Raw genomic sequence first — 13,641 nt, 5'->3', positions numbered from 1 at the left:
TCCTTAATCTTTAGTCCCACTGTAATCTTGACCCTTTAACCCCAAATTAATCTTTACTGATTAACAACTCATTCCAAAGTGGGTCCATAATCTCAGGCATGTTGATGTTAAGTGCGGTGATGTCCATTCTCACTCATGTTGTTGTTGTGATGTGCTGTGGAGTCGGTTCCAACTCATAGCGACCCAGTACAGGGTTTCCGAGGCTGTAAATCTTTACAGGAGTGGAAAGCCTCATCCTTCTCCCACAGAACAGCTGGTAGTTTCAAACTACTGACCCTGAGGTTAGCAGCCTGATTCATAACCACTACACTACATAGTGTTCCTGTATAGGGTTTCTGAGGAACAGCTACTGGGTTTGAACTGATGACCTTGCAGTTCAAACTGACCTTATGTTCCAATGCTTTATCCTACAGTGCTTCACCATGACTCTAGAATCTCTGGCAAAGAGGCTAGGATTTACAATATATCACAGAATAGAGAAATTTGGCTAAAAGGGCCATAATAAATAATTAACTGCTTGTTCTTAGTATGTGTCACAATTTTTTAAATGTCTAACCTGAAATGCATGTAATTAATTATATCTCTCAGATTTAATTTTGATTTCCTGTTCAACTAGTGACTTCTTTTTTTAATGAAGCATCTGTTAAAATCATTTGCCTGTTTTTCTATTGAACTGTTTTCCTTTTCTTTATTGTTTTGTATATATTCTGGATACAACCTCTGTACCAGTTATATGGGCAGCAAATACCGTTTCCCTCTTTATTGCATTTTTCCATGCTGGTTTTTAAAAAAATGAACAGAAGTTATTTATTTATTTTAATTTTGTCTTTTTTTTTTTTTTTTCCATTTCTGGTTAGTAATTTGTTGGCTCTTGAACTTCTTACTGAGCTCATGAAGCTATTCACCTCTACTGTCTTTATAAACCTTTACAATATTGCTTTTTTCCACCATGGCATCTTTCAATTTTAAAACTTTTTCATATGTCCTCATGATCATTCTGTGTCATTCAAGAAAACTGCCAGGATTACACAGTTGGAATCCCCCTCTAAAAGACTCCATAACCTTCTGAGCTATCCTCTCTGCCTTGAATTTAACAGACCCAGATTTCTTGGAAAACCACTGTTTTGGTAGAATTTTTTTTCTTTGACAGCATCCTGAGGAAAGTAAGGTAAGTATGTTACTGAGAGAACTTGTCTGCAGCTATCCACTGATTGCAGAGACATTTAAAACATGTTTTGTTTGGAATAAACTTGTGTGCATGTATGAACTGGAACCTTAGTGATAATACCTTCTTACTTACATCGGGCAGTGTTTTGTTCTGCTGTGCATAAGGTCACTATGAGTCAGTACCAACTCGATGGCACCTAACAGCAACAACAACAACTTGCCTTAGTATTCATGATTTAATCTCAATTAGTCTAGAATGTGGTAAACTTTATGTTGGCTAATTTCCAATATTATCTAATCTTGCATACTTTGGGTAAGTCCTACTTAGTTGTGTTATATTATTATTATATGTTTCTTGATTTCTTTGCTAGTATTTTGTTTAGAATGTTTGCATTGATATATATATATATAACTAAAGGAGTCTTGGCAGAACAGTAGGTTAAGCATTGGCATGCTAAGAGAAAGTTTGGCAGTTCAAATCCACCAGCTGTTTCATGGGTAAAAGAGGAAGTACTTTGTTTCTATAAAGATATACAACCTTGGAGAGCCTAGGAAGAACTTCTGTTCTGTCCTCTCGGTTTATAATGAGTTAAAACATAAAACAGACTCAATGACAGTCATAACTGATTTGTCCTGTGATTTTCTTTTTCAATCGTTATCAAATTTTGGGAACCTATGAGTCCAAATTGACTCAATGGCAGCAGATTTGAGTTTGGTTTCAAACCAAATTGGAAGTATCTTCAAGGTATGCCTATAGATTTTATTATTATTATTATTATTATTGTTATTATTTGATCTACAATTTCTGGTATATGTGGTTTTCCACTGTGCTTCACTTTCTAGCTAATTTTATTTTCATCAGAAAAATGATAACTATGATCTAAGTATCAGTTTATGTTCATATTCTATATTATACTTGTCAGACATATTCTATAAATCTTGAGTATATTGTTCTGTATAATGAAATCCACTGGTTAAATTCCATCATCAAGTTTTCAAATATCATGTATCCTGATTTGTACTGATTGCTTATCCTAATTACTCATATGAGGCCATGGAAATAGTTTCAACATGGTCAGAGAGAGTTATCTATTGAATCTGATTAATGAAATAACTGGGTGACTCAAATTAAAACTACATCCTGTATGTATGTGTGTATATGTATATCCTGGTGTGGCACTGTGGGTTGATGAATGCGCTGGACTGCAAAACTATAAGGTCAGTAGTTCAAGCTCACCAGCCACTCCTTGGAAACCCTATACAGGATCGCCATGGGTAAGAATCGACTTGACGGTATTTAACAAAATATATATATACATATTCTAACACAATCCTGATACTTAGTAGAATGCCAGTGCATTTAAATTTTAAATTTAATCTTCCAGTGTTAAGTACCCATCTGTCAGTTTTTCACACTATAGTGGTTTATGTGTTGTTGTCTCACTGGGAGTGATGGCACCAGTAACAATAATTGTGAAGATGGCTCAATACAGGAAAGCGTTTCATTCTATTGTACACAGGGTCACTATGAGTTGAAACCAACACAACAGCACCTAATAACAACAATAACAATGATGTTAGTGCCAACACTCCTGTCAATTTCTCATACTGAGGGGGTTTGCATGTTGCTGTGACACTGAAAACTTTTCCACTAGTATTTTAAATACCAGCAGGACCATGCATGGTGGAGCTACCAAACTAAGACAGACTAGGATAAAGAGTGGGTAGCCCCTGAAAAGCTTATGAATAGTAGCAGAATATTGTCAGATATAGTGTCAAAACATGAAAACATAATGAACAATACCAGAACTTTGTCAGATATGGTGCTGAAAGATGAACCACTCAGGTTGGAAGGCATTCAAAATATTACAGGGGAAGAGCTGCCTCCTCAAGTACAGTAGATCATAATGGCATGAATGCAGCAAAGCTTTCAGGACCTTCATTTGCTGGTGGGGCACAATGCAAACTGAGGAGAAATAGCTGAAAACATCCATTGATAATAAGAATGTGGAATGTACAAAGTATGAATCTAGAAAAATTGGAGTTTGTCAGAAATGAAATGGAACTCACAAAGATCAATATCTGAAGCATTAGTGACTTGAAATGTGTAGGTATTGCCATTTTGAATCCAACAATCATATGGCTTACTATGCCAGGAACATCAGATTGAAAGACTATGATGTCGCATTCATCTTCAGAAAGAACATTTCAAGATCTAGTACCTTGAGTAGATCCCACCTGAATTTAGATATAATTTCAAGAACAGATTTGATGCATTAGACACAAATGACTGAAAACCAGAAGATTTGTGAGATGACATCAAGAACATCACACAGGAAGAAAGCAAAAGATCATTAAAAAGATAGGAAAGAAGGAAAAGGCGAAAATGGATGTCAGAAAAGACTCTGAAACTTGCTCACCAGCATAGAGATGTTAAAGCGAATGGACAAAATAATGAGGTAAAAAAGCAGAACAGAAAACTTCAAAGGGCATTTCGAGAAGATGAAGTCAATATTATAATGAAATGTGCATAGACCTGGAATTAGAAATTCAAAAGGGAAGAATACACTCAGCATTTCTCAAGCTGAAAGAACAGAAGAAAAACCTTCTAGCCGAGACTTGCAATATTTCAAGACTCCATTTGCAAAATATTGAATGATGCAGGACGCATCAAAAGAAGATGGAAGGATGAAAAACCTGAGCGGAGAGGGTGGCAGTAATGGCGGTCATTAAACTCCCAATATATGCTGCACCACCTCTGTAGTCTAAATATGTTGAAGAGCAGCCTGGTAATTTGCAGTTGGATTTTGCTTCCAACTGCCATAGATATATTGGCTGGTTCAAGGGTGTATATGTCTTTGTGAAAAATGGGATAGTGAATACAGTACAATTTGGAAAAGGTATCTATCTATCTATCTATCTATCTATCTATCTATATCTATCTGAAGAATCCTCCTGGAGATTTTCTTCCCCAAATTGGGGTGATTACTGTCTCAGGATTGGTTGACTTGATTTTGGAAAGAAAAGGTTCTAGATTTAAGAAAATTGTTTATCCGTTGGGACTAGCCACTTTAGGAGCAACTGTTTGCTACCCAGTTCAGTCAGTAATAATTGCAAAGGTAACTGAGAAAAAGACATATGATGCAAACCAGCAAATTTATGAAGCAGTTAAATCATCATTGACAAAAAAAGCAACAAAAAAGAATGGCTCCCTGAACCTAACAGAAAAACTAAGATAGAAGTCATGCTGAAATAGAAACACCTACAAAGACAACTCAAGTACTGAAACATTCAGTGCCTTTGCCAACAGAACTCAGCTCTCAAACAAAGACCAAATCAGAACCCACCTCAGGTACTACACAGTTTATGCCTGACCCCAAGCTCATGGATCACAGGCAGTCCCATCCAGAAGATGTAGCACTAGAAGTAGTACAGCACTAGAAGCTGAAATAGACTGCATAGAAAACTTCAAGATGTGTGAAGTTGCAAATAATGATAAAAAATCAATGTAAGGGTAACTTGTGACACATAGAGTATAAGTTTAAAATTTCCCCCTTACATCTTGTAATGTATAGTTTGACCAATCATATATGTGATTAATATACAAATTGAATACAATACAAACAGTATTGAATGATTGATGAGGAGATACTGGTATAAGGATGTATTTGATGACTTTTAAGGATGCTTAAAAAAGATTAAAATTGAATAAACACATGGACAATGATGGAACTAAAATATGAAAATATGTACATATATACACAAATATACCTGCTCTAGCCTTTTCTAAATTAATGTTAGCTAAATCAAAATGGTAGAATGGTGTATGGAAGGATGCACCCCACTTTTTATTGCATATCCCAAAGCTGGACTAAAATTTGCATATTTTTGGCACTTGCAAAAAAAAAAAGGGAAAAATACACAAAGTCACTGTACCAAAATCATTGGTCGATGCTTCACCATTTTAAGAGAGAGCATATGATCAAGAACTGACTGTATTGAACTAACTCCAAGTAGCACTGAAGGCATTGGTAATAAACAAACCTTCAGAGATTGGTGGAATACAAATTGAAATGTTTCAACAAATTGATGTAGTGCTAGTGGTGCTCACTGGTCTATGCTAAAAAAAATTGGGAAGACCTGATCAACCAATTGAAAGAGATCCAATGTTATTAATATCACATGCAAGCAAAATTGTGCTTAAGGTTAATTCAAAATTGGTTACAGTAGTACACTGACATTGGAGACAGAAGATGTGGAATGAAGGATGTCACAGATGGCATCAGCTAAATCTTGGCTATAAGCAAAGAATAGCAAAGATGCTTACTTGTGCTTTATTAACTATGCAAAAGCATTTATTTGACTATTTGGATCATAACAAACTATGAATAACATTGTGAAGAACAAGTATTCCAGAACACTTAATTTTGCTCATGAGGAACCTGTACATAGACCAAGAGGCAGTCATTAAAACAGGACAAGGGGATTATGAATGGATTAAAATCAGGAAAGAAGTGTGTCAGGATTGTGTTTTTTTCACAATACTTATTCAGTCTCCATGCTGAACCAATAATCTGAGAAACAGGATTATATGAGGAAGAACATGGCAGATGACACAACCTTGCTTGCTGATAGTGTAGCAGATTTAAAATGCTTAACTGATGAAGTTCAAAGCCTATAGTCTTCAGTATGAATTGCACTTCAATGAAAAAAAAAAAAAAAAAAAAAAATCCTGACAAATGCACCAATAAATAACATCATGACATCATTTTGCTTTGATTCACAATCAACACTTATGGAAGCAGCAGTCAAGAAATCAAACAAAATATTGCATTGGGCAAATCAGCTACAAAAGACATTCCAAATGCTTGCTGAAGGGCAAAGATGTCAGTTTGAGGACTAGAGCGCACCTGACCCGAGCCATGTTTTCAATCACCTCATATGAATGTGAAAATTTGACAATGAATAAGAAAGACCACTGGAGGAGAATCAGTGCATCTGATTTATGGTGTTGGTGAAGAATATTGAAGATACCACAGACTGCCAGAAGAACAAACAAATCATCAGTCTTGAAAAAACTACATCCAGAATGCTCCTTAGAAGAGAAAATGTAAAAACTTGGTCTCTCATTCTTTGGACATGTCAAGAGGGACTAGTCTCTGAGGAAGAACATCGTGTTTGGTGAAATGAAGAGTCGAAAGGAAGATGCCCAACAAAATGGATTGCCACAGTGACAGCAACAATTGCCCAACACAGCAATTGTAAGGATGGTGCAGATCTGGGTAGTGTTTCATTGTTGTGCATAGCATTGATGTGAGTCCAAATTGACTGGATGGCATGGAACAACAACAATATTAAGTATAATTTTACATAAGCATCTAGTTAGCAGAATTCAGAACTCCTTGTTAACTTAAGTCTTCTATTCAGCTGTTGAGATGAGGAATAGGATCTTGGAACAGCAAAGTTACTGTAGAGAGCATCTACTCTAATTTCTAACTTTAAAGGGACTTTGGAACCCAAAAGAGGTCCAAAGCAACATGCTATGTTTTGTCAAGGATTTAGACTACCTCATTATTAGATCAGTATCCTTTACTTCAAAGTAAATTCTGAACAATTGAAAATTTTGAGGTTACAATATGAGTATGATTTTTATCAGAGGAAAAAAAAATTATCTTGTTGAAAGGAAAGCATGTTTGAGAATCCAAAGTTACAAATTTAAAAAATTCATGTGAGCTTTTTATTAATATACTAGAGTCATACGTATCTTGTTCATTTTGTTAAGCATGCCACTATTCAGAAAAAGGTTCAAATATAGGAAAGCAGAGGTAAACACTAGAGACATTGTACAGATCCGCTGTGTCATGAAAAATGAGCCAGACTATGTGACGGAAAAACAGGTGAGAAAGCAGACAGAACTATGGATTGGTTAATATTTTTTTAAACCACAAGAGTGATATTAATCAGAAACCTAACGGAAATCTAACAAAGTAGAGTCAAATAGTTAGAGCAGACCACACTTACAGCCTTAGCAACAGGTAACCAGTTTATAGGAACAAAATAATAATGAGAATTGAAAAGCAAAATTTGTTGCTGTCAAGTCAATTGCTACTCATAACCCTGCCCTCCTGTCCCTTTCAATTTCCAAGACTGAAACCTTTACATTTTTCTCCCCAAGAGTGGATAGTAGATTTGAATCCATGACCTTTGCATTAGCAGCCAAGCACTTAAACAACCCTTGTTGTTGTTATTGTTAAATGTCCTCAAGTCGGTTCCAACTCATAGAAACCCTGTCTAGGGTTTCTGAGAAGAAGCTGGTGGGTTTGAACTGCTGACCTTGTGGTTCAAACTGACCTTACAGTCCAGTGCATTATCCTGCAACATCATACTCACACTGTTAATAATGAGAATGCCAAAAACCAACCAAACTCACTGCCATCAAGTCATTTTTGACTCACAGCAACCCTGGATAGGTTTCAATGGATGTAAATCATTACAGGAGCAGAAAGTCTCATCTTTTGCCCATGGAGCAGATAGTAGCTTTGAACTACGAACCTCATGATTAGCAGCCCAGTGCGTATCTTACAGCACCACCAGGGCTCCTGCATAATGAGAATACTGTTGTTGATGTTTTTTAAATTACACTGAGTCCATTCTGACTCATAGCAACCTTGTTTCTGAGGAGTGGCTGGTGGATTTGAACTGCCAACATTGCATTTAGCAGTCCAATGCTTATCCCACAGCACCATATCAGGACTCCATAATGAGAATGTCATTGTTGTTAAGTGCCATCCAGTCAGTTCTGACTGATAGTAGCCCAGTATTTTTCTGAAGATAAAAACAAGTCTCATCTCTCCCACGCAGTGGCTGGTGGGCTGAACTACCACTGTTCACAGTTCATCTCTTGTTGTGCAGAGTCACTGCACTCCCAATAATGAAAATTGTTGCTGTTAAGTGCTGTCTAGTTGGCTCTGACTCACAGCTACACTGTATAGGATTTCTGAGAAACTGTTGGCAGGTTTGAACCACAGTCTTGCAGTACAAGACATCCTTGCTTTATCCTACAGCATCACACTAGGACTCCAATAATGAGAATTTATATTTTTTGTTGTTAAGCACCATAGAGTTAGTTCTGACCCATAGCAATCCTGTATAGGGTTTCTAAGGGGCAGCTGGTGAGATTGAACTGCTGACCTTGTGGTTCAAGACAACTTTGCAGTTTAGTGCATTTTATTAAGAATTTTGTTGTTGTTAGGTACCATCAAGTCAGTACCAACTTATAGCGACTATGCACAGCAGAATGAAACACTGTCTAATCCTGGGCCAACCTTACTACTGTTGCCACGCTTGAGTCCATCGATGCTGCCACTTGGCCAATCCATCTCGTTGGGGGGCCTTCCTCTTTTTCTCTGACCTTACCAAACATGATATCCTTCTCCAGCGACTAGTCCCTCCTGACAATATGTCCGAAGTATGAGAGATGAAAAAGGCTTTCGATTGTGTGGATCATGACAAGCTATGGACAACATTGCAAAGTATGAGTATTCCGAAACACTTAATTGTGGTCAGGAGGAATCTGTACATGGACCAAGATGCAGTTGTTTGAACAGAACATGGGAACACTGAATGGTTTAAAATTAAGAAAGGTGTGCAAAAGGGTTGTATTATTTCACTATGCTTGCTTATTCAGCCTGTATGCTGAGCAAATAATCCAAGAACCTGTGTTATATGAAGAAAAATGTGGCATCAGGATTGGAGGAAGACTCATTAACAACCTGCGATATGCAGATGATACAACCTTGCTTGCTGAAAGTGAAGAAGGCTTAAAATATTTACTGATGAAGATCAAAGAGCACAGCCTTCAGTATGGATTACATCTCAATGTAAAGAAAACAAAAATCCTCACCACTGGACCAATAAACAACATTCTTATGAACAGATAAAAGATTAAAGTTGTCAAGGACTTCATTCTTCTTGGATCAACTATCAACACTCATGGAAGCAGCAGTCAAGAAATCAAAACGACGTATTGCATTAAGAAAATCTGTTGCACAAGTCCTTTTTAAAGTGTTGAAGAGCAAAGATGTCAGCTTGAAGACTAAGGTGCGCCTGACCCAAACCATGGTATTTTAAAAAACCTAATATGCATGTGAAAGCTGGACAGTGAATAAGGAAGACCATAGAAGAATTGATGCATTTGAGTTATGGTGTTGGAGGAGAATATTGAAAGTGTCATGGGCTTCCAAAAGAACCAATAGATCTGTTTTGGAAGAAGTGTAGCCAGAGTGCTCCTTGGAGGCCAAGGTGGCCAAACTTTGCCTCCCATAATGATAGTCACATGCAAATGAAGTAAGTAATAATAAAAGATGGAGCTCTTCAAGGACTAAGGAAGCCCAGGCTTGTATCAAAGATAAAAAATAAGATGTTATGATCAATTAGAGAAGAATTTATGCATAAAAGTTTACCTTGAGCCTACGCACTTTAAAGAGACTTCTAAGATTAATGAAATAGAGAGTTACATATGCAGTTTCATAGTCATACTCTTTTACGTAATCTATTTACCAGCATCTTCTCTGAAAAAACAATTCCAGAAATCAGGAGCTCAGAGTTTAAAACAGTGGGTTTTACTCCCCAGGTATTCTATAGAAGGATCCAGAGCAATCAAGGCAGCCCCCTCCTCTGATGACTCTCCCTGCTTTTGTCCTGGAGGAGAGCACAGTGCATGGACTCACTCAACTATTTATTGAGCATTTACTGTGTGCCCGGCAATGCACTGGCTATTGGGGATATTGATATAAGCCCTATTCCTGGTCCTCAAGATGCTAACAGAAGAATATCTGGTTCTGTAAACCATCCTCTTAACCACTTAAGCCTATTTTAACCTGTATTTCAAATCACAATGTAAATGCCTCCTAAAGTGCATTCCATAGGATGAATATAAGGCTAGAAATTCATGAGAATATCCAAACGCTCTGGAGTCCTGGTGTGGAACTGTAGGATAAGTACTGGAATACTAATTGCAAGATCAGAAGTTCCTTGGAAACTCTATCCAAGGTCACTAAGAGTCAGCACCCACTCAATGGCTCTTAATAACAACATTCAAATACTCTGAAGAATTAGATAATTTTTCCAAAGAGGTGAGGATTTTTCTAAGGGATAAAGGCCAGGCAGTGTTTCGTTCTTTTGTGCATAGGGTCATTATGAGTCAGTACCAACTCAATGGCACCTACCAACAACAAAGGATTAGATCAAATGAGTCTGTTGGGCGTCTTCAAAATGCTACCATTCTGCTCAGATTTCTCTTTAGAAAAGCAGAAACTACTACCAGGAGAGTCCTAGTGTGGCACTGTAAGATAAGCATTGAATTGCTAACCACAAAGTTGGAGGTTCAAACTCACCAGCCACTCCTTGGAAACCCTATACAGATCTCTATAAGTTGGAACAGATTCACCAATACTGCCTAAAGAGGAAAAAATTGTCTAGGTGGTTGTTGTTAAGTGCCATCGAGTTGATTCCAACCCATAGCAACTCTGTATAGGGTTTCTGAGGAGCAGCTGGTGAGCTTGAACCACCTACCTTGCAGTTCAAGCAGCTTTGCTGTCTGGTGCATTAACCCATGACGCCACACCAGGATTCCTCTTTAGGTGGTAGAAGCAGAAAATACAGGGAAAGTGATTAAGGGAATGGCTTGTTACAGGAAAGGTCATATGCAAGGACTGGCTCTCAGGCAGGTTACTGAGCTTCTGTTACTCATAGAACCACATCAGATTGATATAGTGAAGATTCCCAGATTCTTCTCATGGAGATTCTGATGCAGTCTATTGGGGATGGAGTTCAGAAGTTTGCGTATTCAGCCACGATTGCAGGTGCCATGTGGGCCATCCTGGTATTTGATATTCAACTTTAGTCTATACCCATCCTGCATGAGGGTACTGAGGAACAATTTTACAGTTGATTTAACTATTAGGAAGAGGGAGCAGTGATTCCAGCTCAAAGTGCAAGGTTTGCCTTTTCCATTTGTTAAATTAGCCAGTCGCCAAGACTAAGCAACCATTCATCTTCAATAAGTTTTTAACCATAACTTTCAAAATACTGTTATTGTATTTATTCCCTCTTGGTCATCATTCCCAGGGTTTTCCTCTTTGATGACAGGGACATCTGTCAACGCACCCAGGTTCATGGACAATTCAAGAAACACATTTCAGTGAAGGGAATTGGAATTGCTTCTATGGTAATTCTGGGGTCACTGAGAGATGGAAATCAATCTGGGGAAGCATATTCAATTGGACTTTGTGGTCAGGCCAATGGCATTCTTAGCCAGAAGCACCTTCAAATTTTCAATTGCCTTGTATTCATGTAAAAGTTGGACAATGAATAGGGATGACCATAGAAGAATTGATGCATTTGAATAATGGTATTGGAGGAGAATATTAAAAGTACCATGGACTGCCAGAAGAATAAACAAATCTGTGTTGGAAGAAGTACAGCCAGAAGTCAGGATGACGAGACTTCATCTCTCATACTTCAGGCATATTATCAGGAGGAACCAGTCCCTGGAGAAGGACATCATGCTTGGTAAAGTAGAAGGTCTTTGAAAAGCAGAAAACCCCCCAACGAGACAGATTGACACAGTGGCTAGAGCAACGGGCTCCAGCATAACGACTGTGAGGACTGCACAGAACCAATTCGACAGCACACAACAACAACAACAGTCTTAAAATCAAAAGCTCCTATCTGTGAAGAAATTTCCTTTCATATTTGTAAACTTTAAATTCGTTTGACATTAAATAAGTGTCATGTTGTTTTCTTGGCAGCATTTAAGTATTTATTTCAATATTTTATTAGAGTTAATAGGAATGAATTAAAATGGCTTTCAAGAAAACTAGAATAAGCTCTTCTATGACTCATGAAATATTAACAGGTGAATCAATACAGAACATTTGCAAGTGATAAAAATAATGCTGGCAGATAATGTTATCAATATGTGTGTTCAGAAGGCTGAACAATATGATTCAGTATCTTTTGGGTCCATCTGGTATACTTACGTGAATTGCATAATGTACTGGGTAGTTTATTTCAGTTTATTTTTAAGATGCAGTAGTACAAAAATTAGGCAATTTTGAAAATTGGGAAAGGGAAGTTTGCAACTGTAAATGAAAAGAAAAAAAGCATTGTACATTGGAATATATATTATATGCAGATATGTTCCTGTTGTTAAGTGCTGTTGAGTCATTCCGACTCATAGCAACCCTGTTTAGGGTTTCCAAGGAGTGGCTGGTGAGCTTGAACTACTAACCTTGCAGTTCAAACACACCTTGCAGTTGAGCGCATTAGCCTGCTGCACCACACTAGGACTCCATATGCAGATAGAGCACCCACATTTGTAAAACATGTTTCGCTTTGTACAGAAAATCTACAGAAAGCAGAAAAAAATATTGTAGGAGTAGGAAAGTAACTCATATTTTAATTTTAGATGCACATGGAAATTATTTTATATAAAAACATGTTACACCAGGAGGAAAGATAAATTGATTCACAGGAAGATGGCAGAGGATGGAAAAGACACTCTTGGTTCCTCCATTTACTACAATATTATTTTGCCCTTAATAGACCAGAATTGAGTGAACTAGAAGAGGATTATGGATTGAATATTTGCCTTCAAAAATACATGTTATAAATTTTAACTTATTACTTATGGATAAAATTCCATTTGGGAATAGGGTTTTCTGTGTTCTATTGTTGTTGTATATAGTGTGCCATAAACCAATCACATTTGAGATAATACAAGTGCTGGTTACAGAAAGACCAGCAGGAAAAATCAAAAATAAAAATGGCAGTCTGATTGACTACTACAATAACAAGCAAGTTGTTCGCTGGGGAGCTATCAAGGCAGGCAATCAAGTCCTTTCAGGGCAAACCCCCTTCCAACACTGAAACTCAAAGGGAATACACAAGCAGGCATGTAATCTTGCTGATGACCATGTTGGTCTACTGATAAGGGGAAGCAGGGAAAAACAGCAAAGAAGCTGTGGGCTGAGTCCAACCACGTTCAATAGATTTCCGTCAACCTGGAATAAGACGTGGTTGGCCAGCAGTATGGCAAGAACTGGGGTCTCCTGAGCCCATTGTTGTTGTTGTTAGGTGCCATCAAGTCAATACTGACCAATAGGGTCCTTATGCACAGCAGAACAAAACACTGCCCGATCCTGGGCCAACCTCACTACTGCTGCCACACTTGAGTCCATTGATGCTGCCACTTGGCTAATCCATCTCCTTGGGGGTCTTCCTCTTTTTCTCTGACCCTCCACCTTACAAAACATTATATCCTTCTCCAGCAGCAATTCCTCCTGACAAGATGTTCAAAGTATGAGAGATGAAGTTTGGCCCTCTTGGCTTCCAAGGACCATTCTGGCTGCACTTGTTCCAAAACAGATATACTGGTCCGTTGGCAGCCAATGGCACTTTTAATATTCTCTT

At 37.7% G+C, this 13,641-nt stretch overlaps 1 pseudogene; it reads left to right on the top strand.

Moving 5' to 3' along the window:
• The first annotated feature begins 3,886 nt into the window (after positions 1–3,886).
• On the top strand, positions 3,887–4,608 carry LOC102822083 (annotated as a pseudogene).
• Positions 4,609–13,641: the final 9,033 nt, after the last annotated feature.

This window comes from Chrysochloris asiatica, unplaced genomic scaffold, assembly GCF_000296735.1.
Source record: "Chrysochloris asiatica unplaced genomic scaffold, ChrAsi1.0 scaffold00103, whole genome shotgun sequence".
Classification (NCBI taxonomy): Eukaryota; Metazoa; Chordata; class Mammalia; order Afrosoricida; family Chrysochloridae; genus Chrysochloris; species Chrysochloris asiatica.
The sequence above is the reverse complement of the archived record's forward strand: the minus strand, read 5'-3'. Positions and strand labels throughout refer to the sequence as shown.